The following is a 26,835-nucleotide window of genomic DNA, read 5'->3' on the forward strand; positions in this document are numbered from 1 at the left end:
TATTGCAAATTTGCGCTATGGTTTCGGGAGTCCAACGACTTAAAAAAAATTATAATACAAAGCTTTGTATTGGAAATGTCTTCGATGTGAAATGGACCGATTATATTGTCATTTTGTTTTTCATACTATTGCTGAGAAGGCCCAAGGGTGAAGAATCCGTGCGTGTAAACTGACGCAGCAGTCTGAACCTCGGGATGGTGGCCACAAGCTTTTGATTAATACTGGTAAAGGAAATCTTCCACGTCTTTTTTTCAAGGTTAATACTTTTGATGATGATGATTGCAGAAAGTTAATTTAATATCAAAGAGTAATACTTCCGGGAAAGTTCAGTTAAGGAATCTGCAGAGGCTCTGCAAATCTTGTTCCCTGAATAAAGCAGGAATTCGAAGCTCATATCAGCTGTGATCCTCCAGGCCGCCATATACTAATCGTAATAGTGTGAGGGTCCAATGTATTAATTTGATGATTATCTTATAAGAGGAATTTGATAATATTAAGGTTGTTTTTGGTGGACATGTAATAGTGTCAATGAAACTTTTGACTGCGGTCAGAGGTGAAAGAGGGTAACTAATATGATAGTCGTCAGTCGATGAAGTCCTGCAACTTCTGAAATAGGTTAATAATTAACTAAGGCCTCCAACTTCTGCAATAGGTTAATAGTTGCCTCCCCAAAGGCAAGCACAAGGCATACCATGTCATATGGCAATGCAGGGTGTCTCTCCACAGTATCAAACCTACCCAACAAGAAGACCACTACCTAATTCCCGCTGCATGTGTGTGCGGAGGTCCCATGATCCATCGGCACATACATGACAATAAATAATTAGCAGACACATGATGCAGCTAATGCATGGCTATATAAATAGATGCCAGCTTCACAGCAGGAGCAGCAGCAGCAGCAACTAGCAGATTAATACAATTAGATTAGGGGAAATTAGGGAATATTGTTGCAGCTAATTCCTCACAGTTTGATTGCAGTTACGGCCATCACTTACAGAATTATATAACCTGCTAGCTGCTGCTGATCCTCCATAGCCTGATCGCTTAGTTAGCATGATTGCCATCAGCTCAGCCAAACCCATACTTCTTGCAGTAATATCCATGGCGTCAGCTTATAACCTTATACTCCTGCCTTCACCTCATATATCTCCGCCATTATTACGACACCCTAGATATTGTGCTGATGGGCTTAATGCAGCAGCACTCGAGACCATGGCTGCCCTACTGACCGGTCATGTAACCTTGAGCAGCCCATCTTTTCTATTCCTGCAGCTGGTCAACCTCATCATAGCTACCATAGCTTTGCTTAGTTATACGAATACTACGGTATAACATCGACATACCCGTTGCACTGATCAGATGCTATCAATGGCGTCTCGTCATCAGGGCGTGATGAGGATTGCCATTGATGTTACGGCACACTAGGATCGAGATTATATCTTGTTTCTTCACATATCACCAATATTATTGACCAGAGCAGCTGCAGCTGCGGTACTGAAGCTCAAGCTGCTGGTGATCACCATGTGGCCTCTCCAATAGCTTATCGGCGTGATGCTGGCCGAGCTTCTGCCTCCCCCACAAATGAATATCACTCCGAATCGTATGCTCCATCAGTCGGATTAATTACGAATGTGGCAGCCTCTAGTCATGAATTGGTAAATTACAAACATGCTCTTCATGATGTCGATCATCATCCAATTCGGTCTCTGTCATGCAAAGCAGGCGCCGAAGATCAGCTAATCGGACACGATGAATCAGCAGTAGAGGCCGCCGAGACGGAGCTGACAATTGAGGATCTCCAGCGCAGGAGCGAAGCATTCATCGCAAATTTTTACAACCGCATGAGGCTGGAGAGGGACCCTAACCAAATGATTAGGCCGCTGGACTAGAGGTAATCATAAGAACCAGTACTATCTGAAGATGGCGTTTTTATATCTGACCTCTACATATATGTAAAGTTCAATTCTCTCGACTACAAATGTGTACATTGCATTAACTTCAATCCTCGACTCCTTTAATCGGGCAGCAAGTTGAGAACCTCAGCCAGAAGACGATCAATAACTGATAATGCTCTGGAAGTTAACTCAGATTAACTTAATTGATTGAGCTGGAGATGAGCAGGGGATCGTCAGGATTCCGGATGATACAGAAAGTATTTTGTACGGTACATGAATGTCCAAGGCATGTATGCTCCCAGTATTCCAGTTTCTGTTCTCTGTGAGAACTTTTGTGAAGATGTACAATGTACAAATTAATCAAATATTGCTTGCTATGCCTTAAAGTAACTTTATACGTGGCCCTCTCAACTTGTCACGTGTTCACACAAAACTATCATTGTGCTCACTAAGGCTTTTTAACGTATTGACCACCCTGCGCCCACGTGTATCCAAGAAAAGTACATAAGGTCTTGCTATATGAAATATAAGGATGTATAGGTAGCTTATAGTGAGGGTTATACCTGCTTTAACAAAAAATAAAAAACCATAATGCAACAAAGCAGGATTTTTAATCTAATCTTTCATTCTAGCACTTCACCACCTTTGAGAAAACCTTTGAATAGGATTGGAAGAGATCAAATATTCATCCATTTTGTAGCTATGGTATTATCCATTCTACTTGTGCTTTGTTATAGGCATTGGCATGACTATTCAGACGATGATAATACCATGCTCCTATACAAACTATTTGGTGTAAAATACAATTAAATTTCACGGAAAAAACATGCTTGTAAAGTTATATACTTTTGAATGATGGGATTTTGCTTTTCACACACGAAAACGAAACAAGGTGCATATGTACACTACCCTTACTTTTTGTTAAATATATTCCATGAAGCATAGATTAGTTGGAGTATGCTGATGTTAGGGTGGTATTTCTTGTTTTTGAAAAGACACGTGATGTGGTAGATTGTGGACCATGTTTGGGCTTTTGAAGTGACAAGAGTTTAGTGTTTTACCATGAAATATGTAAGAGTAACTTAAGGAGGTATCACTAATGTGTTGCGGGTAAAGACACATGTGCATAGCCACCTGTGTATTAGTTATATTGATAGTACACACACACTTATACACTGCAAGTGGCAAGCACCCATCATTGTCACTTCATTCTTTATTATTACACTGACATTTGAATAAAGGGAAGGCTAGTTACACATTGTGATTGTTGGAGTTCCCGAATTGTGTGTGTATGTGGTTCTCTCTCTCTCTCTCTCTCTCTCTCTCTCTCTCTTATTCCTTTCAGCATAGCTCTTACTTCTGCTCCATACTGCTTCCACTTCAAGGCTCACTATCTTCAACTGGTATTAGAGCCATCTTTCCAAAGCTGGAGCTTGGTGTGGCACTGCCTTAGCTTGCATTCGAAGGTTTCTTCATTAGCAGTTATGGCTTCTCATTCAAAGGTATGCTTTTGATACCTTGTGTCTTCCAAGCTACTTCAAGGTGCATTGGATCTCTTCCATGCCTTTCTTGGTAATCCTTGAAGCTTGCCTTTCCCCCCATTTGCCTCAATACACTCTGTATAGCATCCCCAAGATAGGCTACGTGATTTGAGCATGTTTCTAATCTCCCCAGCTCAGCTTAACTACTCCTTTAGCCTCTAAAAAACTCCTGGAACTCTTAGCAACCCTAGGGATCATTGGCAACACCTTTTGGCACTTTTACTCTGCATTCGGCATCAATCTTGAACTCCACATTCACTATTATTGTTTCTTATAGTTTTGGGACAGCCTATCCTAAGTTTTTAACAAGGGATGGTACTAAGTTGTATCCCATTCTCTTGTAGAGTCAGAGCTAGGTAGAGGTTTAAGTGACTTACTTAGAAAGGACCAGCTTAGCACATAGCATTTTAAGTTAACTCTCACATTCAGAGGTGTAATGGATAAAAATGGGTGGTTATACCTCGTGAATAGACTATCACTCGTGTCTTTTAGTAGGTTCATACAAAAGGCTAGCAATAGGGTAGCTCTCATCATGATTCTAGTCATAGCACAACTATCTATACTCGCATTTATATCAAGAAAGAGGGATGATAGTTGCTCTTCCATTGTAGTGGGCTTTTGCTTAAGAAGGATTCTTAGGAGACACCGATAGTTACAAGTGGTAATAAATGCAAAATCTCTACATGAGAAAACCTCCTTTGAGGAAGTGCACAATAAATGGGCAAATATCTTTTTCAATAAAGGTCATGCACTCCTCAAGGGTCGTGGCATTAACATTGTAAATTCATATTAGGAAATCGTACCTTCTATGCACCTCTGAATCAAAATCTACTATGTATCTCCTAGGATAGGGCATGTAGGATGAATTATCCCTTTCATATGGCAATGTATTGCAAAAAGCCATCCACATATCCATATTTTCATTCCATATGTTCCTTCTCCACTTCGGTTGTGATTCATAGGCCTTAACTACTCTAGGCTCATCCATCCCTTTATCCTTCCAGTATTTGGCTAGTTCTCTTTGCCATAGTGTTGGTTGCCTTTCCCTTTTTTCTAGTAGCCATCTTTTGCCCAACCATAGTGTTGGTTACCTTACCCTTTCTTCTAGCCACCTTTTCACAATTCTCTTTTGGGGCAGTGGGGTCTTCGTCGTGTGCTTCTACTTGTGACTTTGGTTTGGGGGTTGGACTTGGCACATTAGCATGCTCTTTCTCATCATTCTCTTGCTCAAAATTAGGCCCTTCTTCAAGAATTGGTTCTACATGCTCCTTAGTAGGGTGTTGTGCTTGCTGCTCTTATTCCCCAAATCCCAATAGGTCAAGCTCTTGCCTAGACAACCCTGCCTTGATCAGATGTTGCCTTTGCTCTTCTATACTAAGGCTAGTGCTAGCCTTGGGTGTCTTTTCATAGAAACCGTATCTTAATGCTCTCCTTGTGAGTTCTAATTTCCTTTTGAGCCCATCAATTGTTTCTTCTCCTTCCATCTAACTGATATTTAGTACTTTGTTTAAGAAAGCATGTTGTTGGGCTAACATTCCCGTCTTTATTGCTTCTTCTTTTCTTCAATCATTATGCGCTCTTTTTCTAATAGCACTAAGTGTTCTTCTAAATCCTTGATTCTAGCATCATTCCTTTTTTCCCATCCTTCAGCTTTTTCTTTCATCTATTCGAGAATTTGGTTTTGCGCTTGTGAGAGGATGATTATGAGTTTCTCTTTCTCTTTCCATATTGCATACATCTTCTCTTTGTCTTGGCCTTGGCATTCCACTTGCTCCTTTAGGATGCCATGCTCATGGAGTGTTGTGTGGAGTTGATTCTGCAACTCCCCCATCTTCTTCATAGCCTCTTCATCTCTTTGCGTCTTTGTGGCCTGCAACTCTTGTCTCAACTCATCCATCTGTTGTTTCAAATATTTTCTTTCAATTCCACGTGTTTTTGCTCTTTGGATATTAAGGCACATTGTTGCTTTAATGCCATGCGGCTTTCCCTTTCTTTCTTGTATAGGTCCCGCAGATTCTCATCACCCTATGTTGCCTTCAAGGCCTCTTTCAATGCCATCACTTCCCATGTGAATATCCTCATTTGCAATGTCTTTTCTACTCAAAAGGCTACAAAATCATCATTTTCTACTTCTAGCTCAGCAAGTGCGGCTTGTCACTCCTCATTCATTCTATCACATTGACTCTAGAGTTCTTTCACTAGCTCATCATACCCCTCCATGTTGTGCGTTGATGATGATACCAAAATGGTTGATACCTCAAGGTATTGCACCTTAGAACCTTGGCAAGATTCTACATTAGCTACTACTATTGGTCTCTTGGCTCCCACCATTGGGGCCCCTTGTAATGATGTTGGTGCCAGCTCAAGCGCTTTGTCTAATAGGTACTGGACCCATGCAATCATGTTACTTTCATTGACTACTACTTCTGTGGCTCCTTGTGTTGAGGTGGTTGTGGTAGCCATGACTGATAGTATTGCATGCATGGGGGCCTTTCCCATACCCTCTACCACTGGTCTCTATTTAGCCTCTTCTATGTATGGTAGTGCTTGTTCTAAGTACATTTCCCTGTATTGAGCTTTCCCATACCCTCTACCACTGGTCTCTATTCAGCCTCTTCTATGTATGGTAGCGCTTGTTCTAAGTACATTTCCCTGTATTGAGCTTATGATGGCTAGTTCTTCGAATCGGGAGATTTGTTCTACTAATCCTCTGATGGCAATGGCCACCTGCTACTCGTCCTCTCATCTTAACCTTTATTCCTCCTCCTCTTATTTCTTCTCACGTTCCTCTTCAAGTTTCCTTAACTCTTCTTCAGCCCTTTGCAAGTCTGTGCTTTCTTCATTAGTAATTTTGGTCTTCCTGATGGAAATCCTGAGCATGAATCTTCACCCCTCTCCCTGACACTAGATGGTGTTGAGCCTTGTTGATGGTTCTCTCGCTTGAGGTTCCTTATTGTTGAGTTTGGTAGTCAAGTTTCCTCTTCTTAGCCACTTGCTCTACTTCTTCCGGTTGGACTCTATTAGCTTCTTCTTCCCCAAGGTTCCGTGTAGAGAAAGAGATGGGCGGGCTCAATGTAATGGGTAAATGATACTCATGGATTAGTTATTGTTCTAGTGTTTCTTCCACTTCCTCTTCTCTATTCATCTCCCCCACAATCTCTTGTATTAGGACTGTTAACACTCCTCTAATACCTATATTTGATGCCTTGTATGCGAGTCTTTTATTTCTGACTTAGCCTTCATCGCTAGAGATTCTCTACCTGTGGATCTTGGAGTTGATCTTTGGATTGTCATTCGGACATACGGGCTCAAATTTACTTCATCTAGCACCTTAGTTGCAATACTCTTAAGTAATGATGTCCCTATTCTGTTCATGTGTGCATTGTACCTCTAGCTCAAAAAGAGAGCATGCATCATCTTAGCTTTCCATCTGATAGTGGGCTCAGGGATCTCTACTAAGTTGATTCCATCATTCATGTACACTTGCTACTTATTCATCCCTAGCATACCATACATCTCTCTCTTTGGCTTCTTTTCTAGCTTGTCCACTAATCTGAAAGATTTCTCAACTAACTCCAAGCTAAGCACAACTTTCATACTCTTGGTTACATCCCCTTATTTGATGTGACTCACTATACCACTATTCTTCTTGACATCAAAGGATTTGAGAAATTCTATGCACTTGTCACGATCTAGATGTTAACTAATCTTCTCAAGGTACTTGGCTAGACTGCATTGCTCAAAAATCTACTTGTCCACATCCTTAGTTGCCACAAATTCTTCTAAGTTATGTATGTTTTGGTATCATGACTAGTTGAAAACCTACATCTCCGTAGTAAAGCAATATTTATTCTATTCTTCCTCAGAAAAAACATGAGTCATGCCATTTGGATTCCTATCATAACACAATAGTGCACAATGATTTCTCTTTGAAGAACAATTGTTGCTTAAAAAGAAAAATTATCAAATAGTGAAATGTATAAGCCAAGGAATGAAATTTTTTCATATCAATCAATCCATACATTCCACGTAAGAACTTCTTGAAGAATTCTTCACTTTAATGAAAATTCAATTCATCCTTCTCTTTGGAGTTCAATCATATTTCGATTTTTATTCACCTTTCACCTTACTCCCTCCTCCTCTTGGAACGATGACAATCCTTCCTAGGATTGGAGAATGATGGGGTAAGGGTATTTGGTATGCTCTTTGTGTACTATAGTGTTTCAAGAGCCAATTGTGGAAGTTTGGGTTATACTCTAATGTAGTATGGTGGTCCATGTCTTGTGGGAAAATTCCCATATGTGTGATATAGGTTGATACATCAGTCAAGAGATCACCTGAGTTTAGTATGCTAGCAATATAAAGTTCTGATCCTTCTATTATGATCCTATCTAATTATGGATGCAACATGACATTTTCTTCTAATGGTTTATTTTGTGTCATGGCCAGTACTCTAAATGAATTTGGGGCCATGTAAGTGGGGTCATATTCGGAAGTCTTGATAGCATATATTTGCTCTGCATTGGTCATAATTTCACAACTGTCTTGTGCCCATCAGACGTGGAGAGTGTACCATTTTTGTAAGAAATTGGATTCAGATTTAGCTATAGATTTTTCAACTCATTACGCTCATGAGGTGACATTGGAACCCTGCTTTTCTTAAAGGATGTGATTAACCGTTGGTTTAAGGCTTGTTCTCAAGAGATTTCAGTGGCAATCCACACTTTTACAATCGTGGGAGTTTTTGTGAATATGAATTCAATCCTCCCAAGAACAAGGCAAAGAGCATACATCATTCTATTTGTTTGTCAAGCATGCCTAGGTCTAACCATTCATAGCTTCTAGCAAACAACATGAAAGTTGAGTCCAATAATTTGATATAGGTCAGTAAGTCATCTCCCATGTTTGTGGCCATATTGGATGCCAATACAAGAATGAATCGGTGTTGGTAAGATGGTTTAAGGCCTATGGGTGGTTGGTACTTGACTGGATTCGACTGTTTAGCTATGGTTGTCTCTACTATGAGATTTTCATTAGAGTGTTTGTTATCTATCGCCTATGATTGAGCTTGTGGTTTAGGGGACATGTGGTAAAAGATGATTGAGAGGCTCTTAGTCTCTCCATAGAAGCCATTACCTTGAACTTTTCTAGTAGTGGATAGGACTGTCTCCCAAATGAGCTGAGTTTGACATTAGTCGTCGGTTGCACCAATGAGGGTCCAATGATCATATGTGAGGATGTCCTTGTTAGCTCTCTTGTCAATTAATGCATTAAATGTGTGTGCCTTTTGGGTAGTTACCGTTATGCGTGCAAGTAGGTTGGTGCTACCATTTCTTCATCCTCATCCTCTATGCCTATGATAGTTTCCACTCTAACGTTCATAGGTGGTGTTATCGTTGGAGGCTTGTGTAGTGGGTGATGGAGGGTAGTACTTCTTGATGTGACTAATATTGAAAAAGTCTATACCCTCTCCTTCAAGCGTTTCAAGTTCACTTTACCTATTCTACTAATGTTATGGACTTTAAAAGTTTCCAACCCCTTGAACTTCATTTTTTGTTCAAAGTTGTGTTGTTTGACATGTTTTTCAAACCAACTCTTGTGTCATGCATTCTCACAAATTAGGGCATGGGTTGCAATGAGCCAGGTTTCAAATAGGCATTCTAGTTCTACCAGGTGATTTGTCCATGATTTCTTGCCATCTCATCTCTCTTGGATTGCTATTCTCAAGCTTGGAATGAAGAACTCAACCGGTAAGCTTGCTTCAATTCCATAAGTGAGCTTGAATGGTGTTTGTCATGTGGTCATTTTGTAGGCTACCTATAAACCCATAATGTTGCCATTAGTTTATTATCCCAGTCATTGTGTGAGGCAGAGACCACCTTGGTTAGGGCACTCACTAGCATTTTATTTGTGGCTTCAACTTGATTGTTGGCTTGAGGGTAATACGATGAGGATTTTTTATTGATTATCAAGAAGGTGGTTAACAAGTGGGCAATCACTTCATTGATGAAGTATGCACTAACTAATTCTATGGGAAATCTGAATCATAAGATCGCTTGCTCCCTAAGAAATTTGGTAGTGATCCTAGGGTCATTTTTTAAAGTTTCATGAGCTTCAACCCACTTGGTGAGATAGTATGTGGCTATGATTATGTGCCTCGTTTGTGAGTTTTGTGCTACCAAGGCTCATTGAATCAATGAAATAAATCCCCCATTTTTCAAAATTATTATTGGTGTGATATCATTGGGATCAACTCCATCTTATCCTTACGAATAGGAACATTGATTCATTGGCACTCATCACACTACTTCATAAACTTAGTTGCATCTTGGAATAGTGCAGGCCACCACAATTGAGATTAGAGCATCTTACATGTAGTATCCTTATTGAAGTGTTCTCCAAAAATTTCACCATGAGCTTCTACAAGCACACTATGCATCTCATGCTCACAAACACATCTCCTCAACATTCCATCGTGTCTTAATCAATATTATTGGCCGATAATCAATTGATAGGGTTGAATCTTTAGAATGAGACATTTTAGCCTAGCCTTCTCAATTGGACAGTCAAGTAATCCTTGTTCTAGGATGTGGACTATGTTGTCTGCCCAATAAGGTGTGAGGTTTGCTCTAAACAAATCTCGTTCGTTGGACATTCTAAATAAATATGTGTCGAGTAGGTCATCTACAATGCCATATCAAGTTGCTTCTCCTATTGTTATGCAAGACATATGGTTTACCATGTAATGCTATTTTCCCTTGCATACTACCATAGAGAAATCAAATTCTAATAGCAAAAGTAACCATAAAGAAATGTGTCATGTTCCATAGGATTTGTTCACAAGATAAAGCAATGCTTGATTATCAACAAAGAAAGTAAAGGGTGTAGCTAGAAGGTAATGTCAAAATTTCTTAACAACAATAAACACCATTGTAGTCATTTCCTCTTTGTTGAGAAGTAGTTCATTTCCATGTTAGCGAGTTTTCTTCATGCAAAGCTCATTGGGTAGTCTAAGTTATGCTCTCCAAGTTGGTATAAAACTACTCCCATGGAAAACTTTGATGCATCAATGTGCATATGGAAAGTAATGGACCAATCTAGGGCTCGTAGAAGAATAGGTGCAATCATCAGAGCCTTTTTGAATCCTTCATAAGTACGTTGGCACTCCTCAGTCCACTCAAATACAATAAACAACTTGTAAAGTGGTTGTGTGATGATTAATTCAATACAAACCCTCTAGTACCCCCTGTGGTCAAGGAAGCATTGAACTCCCTTGTAGTTGGTTGGTGGTGGTAAATCAACAATCACTCTTTGGAAAAGTCAATAGCAATGCCATTTTTTGAGACCATGTGCCCTAAGATACATCCATGCTTTACCTAGAATTGATATTTTAAGGGGTTCAGTGAGAGATTATATTGTCTACACCATTCAAAGACTATGGGGAGTTTGTCTAGGTTCTCCTCCCAAACTGAAATGGGTAGAAAGATCATCAACAAATACTTTCAATCACTTTCTAAGTGTGTCCTTGAAAATAGCACACAACATAAGATGGTGAAAGGTAGCAAGTATATTAGTTAGCCCAAATGGCATGACTATGTAGGCAAACACATCCCATTTTGTTGTGAATGCCATTTTATAACTATCATCTAGATGCACTTACACTTCATTACAGCTGAAAAGGCCATCCCGAAAACTGTAGGCTTCCTTCCGTGCCATTCTCTCAAGCATGTGCTCATTATATGGTAATGGATAATTGTCTCTCTTTCTCGCCGCTGCATCGACCTTTTTGTAATTTATGCACACTCAAATCTTTCCATTCTTCTTCTTAGAACAATTACTATGGGTGATACCAATCTGTGTGCTTAATCTCATAAATGAATCCAGCATTCAATAGCTTATCTTTTTCCTCCTTCACAACATGAGCATGCTTTGGATTCATTACGTATGGTCTTTTTTTGACTGGTGTTGCGTTGGGGGTCATAGGAATGTTGTGAGTCACAATACTCGGATCCATTCCTTTAAGCTCTTCTAATGACCAAGCAAATGCATCCACATATTCTTGTAAGATATTAATGAGATTGGCCTCCTCTTGCTCAGGTAAGTCGTCGACTATGTACATAGGTCGAGGCTTGTCCCCTTCCCTTGCCATGTTGACTTCCTTAACTTTAGTGAGCCCTTCAATGGGTTTTCTAACCTATCCTGATCATTTGGCTCCTACTAACACCACTATCCAATCACCCTTCTTATCCTTAGTAAATAATTTAGGTAAGTCATGTGTTTGCTTTTTACTTGGACAATTTCCTTCTCTCTTCCTTGAGTTTTTTGTGCCTTAGATGGACTCGAAAGTCCCTTTTGGTATGTTTCGTCAAGTTAGGTGGTGGTGGGATTTTTGGATCACTCTTAGAGCTGACTTCTAACTTAGGGCTCAACTCACAACCTTCATTGGAAGGAGTTTCCCTTGGTGGTCATAGCTCTGAGATTGATTCACTCTAAGAAATGGTGTGGCACCTAATTGAACTAATCCACCTCACTCAAAGTCCACTATGTCGAGATACTCTAACTAGGTACAATCACAATTTACCTTGACTCCTCTTTCCACTCAAAATCACTGGCCTCTCAAGGTTTAGAGTTTGCTCTCATATCTGCTCAATCACTCGTCCATTTGTGTCGTGCTCTATGGTCTCAACTTCTTCCTCACTTTCCTCACCATTGGTGTTTACCGTAGCATAGAGGAGCGGAAAATGGCAAAAAGGAAATAGCAAAAGGCACAAGACAAAAGGAAGAAAAAGGTGCCTTAACCTGTAACCAGACCCTGAAAAAATTAAAAGCACGGGCACAACCCTCAGGAAGTCTTAGAGTCGCCCAAGGAAAGTAAAGAGTAAAAAGCGCACCATTAAGTGTGAAAGCGCTCTCGAATCCTTGTAAAAGAGCGCCAGGCTCACTCGTATGCAAAGTGTATGCATTAGTTGGGAATATGATAGATTAGAACAGTGGGAAATGAGAAATGGGCCTAGGATAATGGCTGGCCATGTAGAAAAGAGGATGACCGCCCATGAAAAGTAGGGCATGTTTATAAAGTTCAAAAAGTGAATGAGAAGATCATTCTTGTGTGTAGCCAAAGCTTCTTCTTCTTCTTCTCTTGTTTCTTGCCTTCTTGCTTGTGCTTGAGAGAGGGATTGAGAGAGTGTGAGGGAGTGAGGGAGTGATTGTGTGAGAGTGAGGGATCTTGGAGAAGAAGCTCTTCATCTTCCCCTCCTCTCTTCTCTTCTCTTGTCTCGCGCATGGATATGGAGGATGAAGCTCATGGGAGAGGGATTGAGGTTTCTTGAGCTTGCCTCAAGGATTGTGGAGCTACAGATGTGCAAGAAAGAGGAGGGTACTCGATCGAGCATCAAGGTAAGCTCACTACACCCGTAAGGTAGGCATTGCGTGTCGGCTATATGAGAGGTAGCCATGGCCGCTAGGTTCGAAACACTTGAGCAATAAGTGGTCCGCAGGTCTCAAGATAGATCTTGTAGCTCCCCTTTATTTTGGTTCCGTTGTCAGGACAGACGGAATCGAGCCTTGAGCGCCGCGCGCATCAAATCGAGCATAGAAGTAGGGTTTGCAGCCTGAACCGGTGCTTGAGATAGCTAGGAGATTTAGGAGGTTTTAATCCGTGAAACAAGTAAGTATTTTGGTTTGTTGGAATCATTAGTGTAGGATTACCATTTTGCATCTCTGTTTTGCATTTTGGTTGCACTAGATTAAGGTTAGATTAGGTTAAGAAAAGAGAAAACATAAGGTTTTGACTGGTGCTGGAAATAGGGAAACAGGGGACCTGATTCAGATTTCTGGGTAAAACAAGGAAAAGGGAACTGGCTTTAAGTTTTTGCAGTGCTATGAAAGGACCTTAAGAGGCTTGGGAGGCTAGGGCAAACCTCATTTCACTAGTTAGCTTTGTGAGAGAGAGAGAGAGAGAACTTCTGGTTGCCAGGAAGAGGGAGTGCTATCAGGATTCTAGGTGCCATCGATTTGTGCTACTCCACGTGAGTCTGGTGCTTCTTAGTAGTGCCCTAATCATATCTGGAAAGTCTCTTGTGATTGTGTGTAGCAGGCGTCAAGTGGGATCGAAACGCGTCAAAATCACGCCTGCTGCTAGACGTAGTCGGACCAGGTCTCAGTGGTCCAATTCCCAGAATCAGACCACCCGAGTGCTAGAGTCGAACCATTCGATTCCAAGAATCGGATCATCCGGCTGAGGGAGTCAGACTGCGTGCTAGTCGGACCATCCAACATTGGATCAGACCAAACAATTTTAGAATCGAACCCCATTACTAGATCAGACAGTCCGATTGGACGTGCTACATGGCACTCGGACCACTCTGTCCGACTGCAAGAATCGGACTACCTGACTACTAGAGTCCCACCAGTCCTGTCTGATTCTCATAATCGGACAGTCCGATTCTCGGAATCAGACCATCCTACCAGAAGGAAAAATAAGGATCTTTAGTTGACCCTGCCACAGACTTGACCCCCAGACACAACCCTGAACACCCCCAAGACCCAGTCAAACGCACCAAGGGAGACTTGCCAGTCCACCTAGGGCGCAGGAGGCTAAAGGAGGAGGCCAAGAAGCAAGCAAAGGACTCAGAAGCAGAAAGGCAAAAGAAACCGCAGGATCTACCCAAACAGTTTACAAAATTTAAAAAGGGTGACAGAGTGGTGATTCTACTACGTGCGAAAAGACAAGGCCAAACTAGTGAACCGATCGAGGGACCCGCCAAAGTCAAGGAAGTTAACTTGGTTGGGGAAGGTGAAAAGCCAAGGCCTGTATTCATTGTTGCAGATGACTTGAGGGAGGATGAGGAGACCAAACTTGTTGTACTCTTGCAAGAGTACATTGATGTATTTGCCTAGACTTAAGGGAGTCGACCCTAGGGTTGTGACTCATAATATCCCAATGGTCCCTGATGCAGTGCCAACGAAACAACGACCTTACCCCATGAATCCCAAACATGCCCATGTAGTAAAAGAGGAGATTGATAAACTCATGAGGGCAGGATTCATATATGAGATCGAGCACACGGACTGGGTATCACCTATCAAGATTGTCATGAAGAAAAATGGAAAAATACGAGTGTGCGTGAACTACAAGAAAGTGAATGCCGCTACAAAGAGGGATAACTATCCTTTACCTTACACCGAGCACATGCTTGAGAGGGTAGTAGGTAAAGAAGCCTACAGTTTTTTGGATGGTTTCTTGGGCTATAATCAAGTGCAAGTGCACCCCGACGACAGGCACAAGACTGCCTTTGCCACGGAATGGGGTGTACTCGCCTACATTGTCATGCCTTTTGGGCTGATGAAGGCACCTGTGACTTTTCAACGCCTAATGTGCACTATCTTTAAGGATATGCTTAGGCACAAACTAGAAGTGTTTGTAGATGACTTATGCGTACACTCTAGTTGGGCCGAACACTTAGAGAAATTGAGAGTTGTCTTTGAAAGGTGTGGGTTGTACCACCTCTCGTTGAACCCCTTAAAGTGCCAGTTCTGGGTGAAACACGGATGCATCTTAGGGCACGTAGTGTCAAGGAATGTCATTGCCACTGACTTTTCTAAAGTCAGAGTCATTGTTGACTTACTGCCACCCAATAACCACAAGGGAGTTCAGTGCTTCTTAGGACACACTGGATATTATCGACGTTTTGTACTAAATTATGCACTAATTGCTAGACCATTGTACAAGCTGTTGATAGTGTTCGAGTGGACTGAGGAATGCCAGCGCGCATATGAGGAGTTGAAAAAGGCTCTTACTACTCCACCAATCTTACGAGCCCCAGACTGAAACATAACGTTTCATGTACACATAGATGCCTCTAAGTTCGCTATTGGAGCCGTGCTATGCCAGCCTGGTGAACATAACTTAGATTACTCAGTGAGTTTTGCCAACAAGAAGCTCATAGAGACTGAGATAAACTATTCCACGACAGAAAGGAAGGGGTTGACCATGGTATTTGCGGTAAAGAAATTTAGGCATTACCTGTTGGCCACTCCCTTTGTCTTCTTTGTTGACCATCAAGCCTTGCTATATCTTGTGAACAAGCCTTGCGCTACGGGACGCATAGCTAGATGGTTACTCCTTCTACTAGAGTTTGACTTCTTTGTGGTTGTACGCAAAGGAAAGCAGCATTACATGACTGACCACATGTCCCGCATACCCACAGGAGAAGCCGTTGGACAAGGCATACCTGACGATTTACCGGATGCTCATCTCTTTAACCTCTCTACCGAGAGAGAATTGTTTAAAGATGATCTGACGCCGTACTGGGCCGATGACATAGTGCAAGTGCTAGAGAGAGGACTACCTAAGAGACTCATTAAGAAGGCCAGGCTGAGAAGACTTATTCTGAAAATTTAGTCATACCATCTGATAGCCGGCTAATTCTACAGGTTGGGATAAGACGGTTTATTGCGCAAATGCGTATGTGAGCACGAGATGCACAATGCATTGAAAGAAGCACATGGCGGAATCGCTGGAGGACACTTTAGCAGGGACACAATAGCCCGAAAGGTGCTACAATCCCAACTATGGTGGCCCACCCTTTTCCACGATGCAGCTAAATTCGTAAAGCACTGCGATGAGTGCCAAAGGACCAAAGTCCTGTGCGAAAAGACAAGATGGAGTTGACCCCTGTCATAGCCCGACAACCCTTTGAAAAATGGGGCATTGATTTTATTGGACCTATCAGTCCTGCGGCACAATATTCCCAAGCTCGCTACATCATAGTGGCAACAACCGATTATCTAACGAAGTGGGCAGAGGCACGAGCCACGAGGAAGAATGATGCTAGAACCACTGCAAAGTTCTTGTGGGAGCAGGTCATTTCACGATTTGGCTATCCAATCGAACTTGTAAGCGACCAAGGTACACACTTCATTAATGAGATGATTTTCCAATTGCTCTCTACCTTCCTAATAATTCATCGAAAGTCCTCTCCCTATTACAATCAAGTTAATGGCCAAGCTGAATCCACGAATAAAATCTTAGTCAACGTGCTTACAAAGGTAATGTCTACTTCAAGAAGTGACTGGGACAACAAGCTAATGGCGTCCTTGTGGGCCTATCACACAGCTTATAAAACAGTTGTAGGACAGATGCCTTTTAGGCTGACGTACGGAACTGAAGCCATTTTACCCTTAGAATTCTTCATTCCTAGCTTAAGGATAGCAGTCCAGAAGCATTGGGAGGGAAGAGAGGCTTGGACCAATCGCTTAGTGGAGTTAGAGCGCCTAACGGAGACTCGACTCCTCGCCACTCACTCTCTGATTTGTGAGAAGGCTTGACGAAAGATGTGGTTTGACAAGCATGTCAAACAGCGAGACTTTAAACAAGGGGACATTGTTCTGTTATACTCTGTAAAAGGACATAAACAGAAGATGAAGTTTTGGGGGCTAAGGCCTTTCAGAGTACGCATGATTGGTAGAATAGGGAATGTTGAGTTAGAGACACTTGAAGGCGAAGGAATAGGCTTTTTTAATGGCAGCCGCATAAAGAAGTACTATCCTCCTTCCCATCCATTACATGAGCCACCCATGCTAGAACCCCCAATGAATGTTTGCATGGCTACTATAACCGACCTTACAGATCAGGATGAAGAAGTAGTGGCACTGGCGTATCTACAAATCACAATCACAGCAGGAGCGACGTATTCTTTCGATGCCTTGATTGATGAAGGTGCCAACTACAACATCTTGACGCATGACCATTGGACACGCATTGATCAACCAAAACTATAGCCCACTAATGCCAAACTCACCCCGTTTGGGGCTAATGCTTATTCACTCCTAGGGAAGTGCAAGGTAGTCGTTTCTATCGAGTCTGAAAGTGTACCAGCTTTCTTCCATGTGTTGCTTGACACTAAAGGAGCTGGTAATATGTCACTATTAGGTCGTACTTTCAAGAAGCAAATGAACTGTAATGTGGATTACAACCTCAACGCATTCATCTTGCTATAGGCAATGTGCGTATAGTGACGACTTTTAGCAAGGGCTGTCTTGACTCCTCCACCATTACGAAGCCACCGGTAGAAACCCCTAGAACCACACTTCAGCCCAAGCCTAAACAGAAGAAAACTAAGGCCTCATGCCAGGCTCTCGACCCTAGGCCCAAACTCACCAAGAGTGCTCACAAGGCCAAGGAGTCCAAGCTTATATGGGTGCCAAAACGGCAAAGACCACATCCGCGTAGACCACCCAAACGTGATTCTAAACGCCAAAATAATCAGCCATCACGGCCTAAGAGGCAGTCTAGACGCTATCGACATAGACAAACAACCACACTGCGATGGATCCCCAAAGATCTCTTGCGAGCACAAGGATACTACGAGGGAAACCCCTGGATTTGGGTGCCTAAAAATGGCAAGTTTAAAAGCTCATCTACAAGCAATCTCACCCCAGTGAGGGAGGCTTGCACACATGGTGCCCAGGGTATAGTCAGCAAACCATTGCCTGCTGTGGCTAGTAAGCCCCAGCTCATCTATTGACCAAAGCAAACACCACAAGCCTTAAACTTACCTAATCCAGAGAACTTAAATACCTCCATGACTACTCACTCAGAACCCAGCACAACTCCCATGTCCCTAGAGCTTCCTACAGCACCTCAAAGTGCTTCGGAGTGCAAAGCCACACCTGTGACACCAATGATGGAGTCACCACTATCCAGTCCATTTGCACCATTCCCACCAATAGGTCTTAAACCTTCCTACGCGGTACGACCTTTCCTTTCCTTGGCTAAAGACCTCACCGTGACTTCTGGGGATGACTTGGTAACCTGCATCAAGATGTTGGACAAAACTTTCACTACATTTGCTAAAAGTTATGAGAGGCTAGACCAAGGTCTTCTTGACAAAACACTTGCTTCGGATGTTCGTGCATTACCATGCACTTGGGAAGAATACGAACTTATGACTGGTAAATTCCCCAAAATTGCTGCTGAACTGATAGGAAACGACAAAATCTCAAAGGAGCAAGCTGCCCTGAGAAGATTAATCACTTCATATTGTAAGCCTCCTCGTTCTGTTCCTGAGCACGAGTTGGAAGAGCTCACGTCGCAGATGGCAAGCTCGCCTTCCACGTTCTTGCAGCAGTGGTTTGCTCTGAGAATCCAATGGGAGAAAAAAGGTTGCCAGATAATGACTAATGCTGAGCAACGCAGGGCAGTTAAAACCATCGAAATATGAACCTACTTATGTGGCACCTATCTCGTTTAGGGTTTTGGCCATCACCCGCAACTAGCATTTAGACGACCATGTGCTCGCTCACCCTTACGTTGACCAATTCCTTATGGAAGAGGAATTACATGTTGCAAGCCGCCTTAATACTAGAGATCTCTTTCACGATGTCTTGACCTACATCTCCCAAGTCTCCATCCAACCATCTGCTCTTGATTGTCATGCCCAACTCGAATACAATCCAAGCTTCTATGATTGGTTATTGGCTAAGTAAGTCAATCCATGAAAAACAGCATTTGCCTCGTACTTCCTGTGCTAATCCTAGGAAGGATTCCTTAAAGGATCCAAGACGGGGGGAGCAATGTGAGCAAGAGTAGAGCAAAATGAGAGTCATGCTATCTAGTAGAATGTTATGATTAATTGAGTTTCAATGGAAGATACCGCAAACAGAAAACAATAGCAATTGCTGCTATGAGCCTGTCTCTAAAATTCAAGCCTCTAAGCAAGTATACCAATTTTTGACACATAGATTTTTCTCTCAAAATTGAGTTTTGTTAGAAATAAGCCGCTTTTAAGCATTCATGTTGGCATGGTGTGTTGACAGGTAACCAGCATGGCAAGACGAGACAAAGGGGGCAAACTCCCATTTTCTAAAAAATAGATAACCAAGTTCGGCATCAGCGTCGAGACACGAGGATTCAGTCAATTCACCTTCAAGCACACCTAAACCTGGATGAGGCCATCTTGGAGGAACCTGCAGTCAAAGAATTGGTGGATAGATGCCACCTCCACAAGTATGTGGAAAAGGTGGGGAAGGCCGTGGATTACGGCATGTGTGCTGAATTTCTGAGGAACTTTGACAAGGGTAGGAACTGTGCCACTGTCATAGTGAGGACAGGGGAGTAGGAAAGAAGAGTTGAAGTGCCCCTCAATGTGGCAATTGTAGAGAAGGCCTTGGGGCTTGTACCCAAGAAAGAGAGATGGTCGAGAAGGGATGTTTACGCCATGCTGGGGGTAAAGAAAGAAGAGGTGCACACAGTGGATGGAATCAGCTTGGCTGACATCCCAGATCCAGTAGTGAAGGTGCAATCGAAGATGATCCACACACTCTTCTCGGGCCAAAGGTACAATGCATTGATGAACAAGGTCGGGGTCCCGTTGTTAGAAAGCATCACAGCAGGAGTCCCTGAGGAGGTAGACTGGAATGGGTTCGTGCAGAAAACCATTCAACGCTTAGTTGCCCTTCTCACTCCAGCAGAAGCACCAGTAGGAGGAGAATCCCCTGCCTCAACAACACGCTCCACAAGGAAGAAACCTGCCTCAAAGGTGGCCACAATTAGATATGGTGGTGTTTTGATAGCCACCATCATAAATGAAGCAATGAAGGATGCTGGAGTCATGGAAGAGCAAGCTGCACATCAAAGCCCACCGCATCAAAGCCCACCTCACCACGAAGAAGAAGAATCAAGTGAAAGAACGATAAATGACAAGGGAGAACAGGAGGTGCCACCTACACAAGCTGTCAAGATTGTGGGAGAGAAGGAAGGAGTCTCACTTGTAGCTTTCTTGCTTGCACAATGGGGGAATACACACAAAGGTGGAGGCTGAAAACAATTTTCCTCTTCTTAGTTGTGTAAGCCAAAAGAACTCAAGTACATAGAAGTAGAAAAACCATATATATGGGTCTCAAACCAAACTCGACTAACTAAGGTGGCATATTAGCTAAGCCACAAGCTAGAGTAGATAAGGATAGTTATCATCTAGCTATTATTCATGGGCGGTGTACCAACCGCATCGGTAACTGACAACTCGGTGACATAAATGCACAACGGTCACCCTGGCATATCACGAGTGGAGCTCGATATCTCAACACTCCCCCTCGAGCTCAATCCCAATTCTTACACACCAAGCAGGTCTCTGAACTTGCGCAGCTTCTTTGCGCCCAATGCCTTTGTAAATATGTCACCTACTTGATCCTCTGTGCTCACATAAACTAGATCAATAAGACCTAGTAAAACCCTCTCCTGCACATAGTGATAATGCACCTCAATGTGCTTTGTTCTAGCATGATAGACTAGGTTATTTGCCAAGTGTATACTACTCATGTTGTCACAATAAATGACAACTAGCCCATCTGTAGGTTGATGCATATCATAAAGTAGCTTATGCAACCAAGCTACCTCACATGCAGCCATTGCTGCGCCCCTGTACTCAGCCTCTGTGCTCGACAAGGCAACAATAGGCTATTTCTTGCCGGTCCAAGTGACTGCAGCATTCCCAAAAGAGAACACATATCCACTGGTAGATCATCTATAAGAAATACTACCAGCCCAATCAACATCAGTGTATCCATGCAACTGTATCTGAACCCCAGTCTCATAAAGTAGTCCATACTGCAATGTGGACTTCACATACCTGAGTATGCATCTAGTCGTATCCAAATGTGGTTTCCTTGGATCCTGCATAAATTGACTTACCAATCCAACAGCATAGTTCAAATCTGGCTTGGTAATAGTCATATAAATCAAACTTCCTACTATGCGACTTCACATAGTAGGGTCTTCCAGAAGCTCACCTGCATCTGTGCTCAGCTTCACATTTTGCTCCAAAGGAACTGAAATAGGCTTACAGCCTGTCATCCCATATTTGGACAACATGTCCAATCCATACTTCCTCTGCAAGAACCGTATCCCACTTGGTGATCTAATCACCTCAATGTCCAAGAAATAACGCAACTCTCCCAAATCCTTCATCTTAAACTTCTGCTTCAATAGCATTTTCACATGAAGGATATCTTCATCACTGTCACCTTTCATAATCAAATCATCAACATAAATGACAAGTAGTATAATACCTTTCTCTATTTTTCTCACATAAAGTGAGAAATCTGCCTTGGAAATCTGAAAGCCAATAGTGACAAGATACTGTCCTATCTTGTCAGACTATGCTCTAGGTGCTTGCTTCAATCCATACAAGGCTTTCTTCAACCTGCAAACAAACTCAGGATGAACAACATGCACATAACCTGGTGGCTGCTCCATATAGACCTCTTCTTGCAAATCACCATGCAAGAAGGCATTCTTTACATCCATCTTATGTAAAGACCATCCCTTTGATGCAGCCATAGCAATGACTGCTCTTACAGTTGCCATCCTTGCAACTGGACTAAATGTTTCTTCATAATCAATGCCATATGTTTGTGCATACCCCTTGACTACTAATCTTGCCTTGTATCTATTCACAGAACCATCTGCATTGTGTTTCACCTTATAAACCCACTTACAACCAATTGCATTCTTATCTTTAGGCAAAGGTACCAATTCCCATGTAGCATTTGCTTCCAAGGTATCCATTTCTTCATCCATGGCTTTCTCCCATTTTTCTTTTTCCATGGCTTTCTCAAAAGAAGTGGGTTCTGGTTCATGTATCACTTTGACCATGTATGCATAGTGAATGGCTGTAAATCCATCATATTTTAGCCTATCCACAGGATACCTAGCTTTGCTAGACCTGCGCAAAGTAGGTTCACTCCTAGGTGCTCTCAAAACATCCCTGGTCTTCCTTACTCCAGGTGTTACAATAGAAGGAATACCCAACTCATCATCAATGCCCTGTTCTGAGCCACTGGATTCACCATCCACATAAGAGTGACCTGCATTCACATCAAACATAGGCTGATCTACCTTCTCTTTTCCTTTTCGTGATACCTGCATACCACTATCTGCATTGCTTTGAGAACATTCTCCTTATCTCAATCTACCTGTCCATGGCGAAGAATGTGAACCACGGCTAGAGGATGCTCCAGGTCCACTAATATCTTATGACTGCTGCTGTGAATTCTGTGCAGCATTACAATTTTGTGCATCTACATTATCAATCACATTTACTGGTTTATACTAGCTACTCATCTCATCAAAAACAACATCTTTGCTCACTGTAACCCTACGAGTAGAAGGGTTATAGCATCTATTCCATTTTTGCTGTAGAGAATAACCAATAAAGATGCACTTCTCAGCTTTTGGATCCAACTTGGATCTCAACTCATTTGGCACATGAACATAGGCAATGCAACCAAAAATCTTCAAATGAGAAATATCTGGTTTCCTACCAGTATACCTCTCCTCTGGAATCATCCCATGTATTGCTGCACAGTGGAAGTCCTATTCATCATGTAGACTGTTGTACCAACTGCTTCAGCCCAGTAAAAATCTGGCAAGTCTTTTTCATTGAGCATGGCACGAGATACCTCTCCAATATGCATGTTTTTCCTTTCTTCAATTCCATTTTGTTGTGGGATATGACTACATGAATATTGCTGCTTTATGCCATGCTCCTGTAGGAACCTTGCAAACTCATTTGAGAGGTGCTCTACCCCTCCATCTGACCTTAGGCATTTTATTTGCAGGCCTATTTCTTTTTCAACCATAACTTTAAGAGTTTTGAAATGCCCAAAAACTTCACTTCTCTTTTTCATAAAATGCACCCAAACTTTTATGCTATAGTCATTAATAAAAGTGACAAAATAATGACAGCCTCCAAGAGATGCAGCTTTAGTAGTCCAGACATCAGAGTGGATTAATTCCAATGGCTTCTTACTCTCTTGAACATGTCTAGAAAATGGTTTCCTTGCCTGTTTTCCAAACTGACAGGCTTCACATACCTTATGCATTTCTGCAACCTTGAATTTAGGCAATCTTGCAACAATATTTTGGGCTTGCTTTATTTTAAGTCGTTGTACATTAACATGACCGATGTGTTTATGCCAGATATCAATATCTGCAACTACACCGATACTCTCCCCCTCCATCTGACCTTAGGCATTTTATTTGCACCCTATTTCTTTTTCAACCATAGCTTTAAGAGTTTTGAAATGCCCAAAAAATTCACTTTTCTTTTTCATAAAATACACCCAAATTTTTCTGCTATAGTCATCAATAAAAGTAATAAAATAATGACAGCCTCCAAGAGATGCAGCTTTAGTAGTCCACACATCAGAGTGGATTAATTCCAATGGCTTCTTACTCTCTTGAACATGTCTAGGAAATGGTTTCCTTGCTTGTTTTCCAAACTGGCAGGCTTCACATACCTTATGCATTTTTGCAACCTTGAATTTAGACAATCCTGCAATAATATTTTGGGCTTGCATTGATTTAAGTCTCTGTACATTAACATGATCGATGCATTTATGCCAGATATTAATATCTGCAACTACACCGGTCCCATGTGCAAACATTGCTGTACTCAATTCAGGCATGTCTGCATCCAACGTAAACATTCTGCCCTTCTTCTTTCCTTTTTCTATCAAGTGACCTTTATTTTTCATATCCTCAACAAAGCATCCATGAGAATTAAATCTGACCTGCAAGCCTTGCTCAACCATTTGACCAACTAAAACCAGGTTCTTGGTGATATTCGGGACATGAAATACATCCGACAGGTATTTCTTTTTTCCATCCTGCATAGACAAAGAAATTTTTCCAATCTGCACAATAGGATGTGCAGTATCATCACCAGTCTCCACAAATCTTGGTTTTTCCATTTTCCTTGCATCTTGCATCCATTCTGCATGACCTGTCATATGGTTTGATGCACCTGAGTCAACATACCACACATCATTGTTTTCTTCTGTACTTGCCACAGAATTGGTCATGTGCTGCACCATAAACAAATGCTCATTTCTGTCTCATCACCCTGTCTACTAGAAGATGCATAATTTCCTTGTTGCAATTTCCCATTCATGATGTCATTCTGCTTTTTATAGCAGTCTTTAGCCATATGACCCATTTTACCACAGTAGTAGCATTCAACATTGTTGTTTGCATTTTGGCCTCTTTTCCATCTACCATGACCTCTTTGGCTCCCCCTGCCTCTAGAGTTACCACGTCCTCCTCCATAGGACTGGTTTTCTTGAGTTTGCTGCATATTCTGATTTCTACCACGGCCTCGAGATCAGCCTCCTCTACCTCTGCCTCTACCTCTTCCAGCATTTGAGTAGAAGACAGCTTCTTTTGAAGTTCCTCCTCAAGAAGATGCACCACCATTTCTCTGCTCCTCAGAAATTAGAAGAGCAATCAACTCCTCAAAATCAGGAAATCTTTCACGGACGGAAATCGATATTCGGAACTGTGCATAATCCTTTCCTAGACCATTCAAGGTCACAGAAACTAAATCATCATCTTCCACTGGCGACCCAATGGAAGCAAGTGCATCTACAATCTTCTTCACCTTCATGTGGTAGTCATTGATGCTCATACTTTCTCTTTGCACATTGTGCAACTCTTGCTTGAGTTGCATTTTCTTGGCTTGCGTATTTGTGCTATACATTTTTGACAAAGTATCCCATGCCTCCTTTGGCGTACTTGCATCCTGAATATGCACAATCATAGAGTCTGAAATACTGATAGATAGCCAGTACATAATTTTCCTGGCTCTCTCATGCCATGCTTTAAATGTCTGCATTTGCTGTTGATTGGGAACATCAGAAAGAACTGGTTCTTCATTTCCTACAACAAATTCTCAATATCCTTTTTCCATAAGGAAATTCGTCATTCTAAACTTCCATGCTTGGAAGTTGTTCTTGTCAAGATTTTCAGTGACAATCTATGAAAGAGAATCAGATGCCATTACAGAACACTGCAAAAAATTATGTCACTGCAAAGAACACAGCTTCAGCCTCACAAGGGCAAATCTGCAGAACTGTCGAAAGTGGTATTTGACCACACAGTCACTTCCTAGTGACAATTTTGCATCAACAGGCAACAAGGATGATTCTGTAACTCCCAATGTCTCTGCGCACAGGCATACGATGCAATTTCTACAGTAACTTTTCACCGATCTGTAGAACAGTGGTTGCACAATATAAAATAGGACATTTTTTTGAGTGCGTGCAGAAAAGTTCCGTCTCCAAAACAGGCCCACAGAGCAACCCGAGGCTAAAGCCCTCACTTGCAGCATATATTTCCCTCTTGCTACACCGCGAAGGGCATCTCAATCTAAGACAATGCACTCTTGCACTTTTCGGCTATGCTACCTGCAGAGACTTGCTCCCAAAACAAAAAAATGAAAGCAACACTGGTCCTCTTACCAGAAAACCACGAACTTGGCTTGCTTTCTTGAGCTCCTTACCACGAACAAGGCTTTGATACCATGTCAAGATTGTGGGAGAGAAGGAAGGAGTCTCACTTGTAGCTTTCCTGCTTGCACAATGGGGGAATACACATAAAGATGGAGGCTGAAAACAGTTTTTCTCTTCTTAGTTATGTAAGCCAAAAGAACTCAAGTACATAGAAATAGAAGAACCCTATATATGGGTCTCAAACCAAACTCGACTAATCAAGGTGGCATAATAACTGAGCCATGAACTAGAGTAGATAATGATAGCTATCATCTAGCTATTATTCATGGGCAATGTACCAACCGCATCTGCAACAACTGACAAGTCGGTGACATAAATGCACAACGGTCACCCTGGCATATCACGAGTGGAGCTCGATATACATCAACACAAGCAAGAAAACTAGAAGGACAAAAGAAAGGGGACAGGAGACAGAAGGAAAGAAAAGAGAAATTAAGCAAAGAAGAATGAGTTGAAATCAAGAGGGCTCAAAGAGACTCTAGGAGGGCTGAGGAAGGAAGAAGGAGGAAAGAGGAGGAAGAGCTTGCAAAGATAAGAGAAGAATCAAAGAAGGCAGAAGAGGACATGAAAAGAAGGACGAAAGAAGAAGCTGAAGAGCAAAGACTGAAGGAGCTAGCCGAGTTGGCAGAGGCTACACGAAGATCTATGGAAGAGACCCACGGGGGTGGAGATCTCAAACCTGTGAGCCCCCGCTAGTTCAAGTGTGAAAGCAGATCCAGTGGCTATAGGCAAGGGCAAGTCCCTACTACATCCACTTCCTTCCTCTTTTGTGCATGCAACGACTGAAACCATGACTACAACCACCACACAAGCCACACCTCCCCTCGACATGGCACAGCTAATGAACATGATGCAAATGCTAGTGAGAAAATTGGCCGAGATCGTGCTAGAAACCAGATTGAAAAGGCTTGCTGCCCGCAGATGTAGAGTCACGGCAAGACCCTAAAAGACAAAGGCTGGAGGCATCAACCACCACACCCCATACTCCCATGCCTGCTGACATTGACTATGACGTATATGTGGCTGAGCTACTGGCACAACTAGACAAG

Source organism: Lygodium microphyllum, chromosome 4 (genome assembly GCF_053477565.2).
Source record: "Lygodium microphyllum isolate KBCC chromosome 4, Lygodium_microphyllum_v1.1.10, whole genome shotgun sequence".
Lineage (NCBI taxonomy): Eukaryota > Viridiplantae > Streptophyta > Polypodiopsida > Schizaeales > Lygodiaceae > Lygodium > Lygodium microphyllum.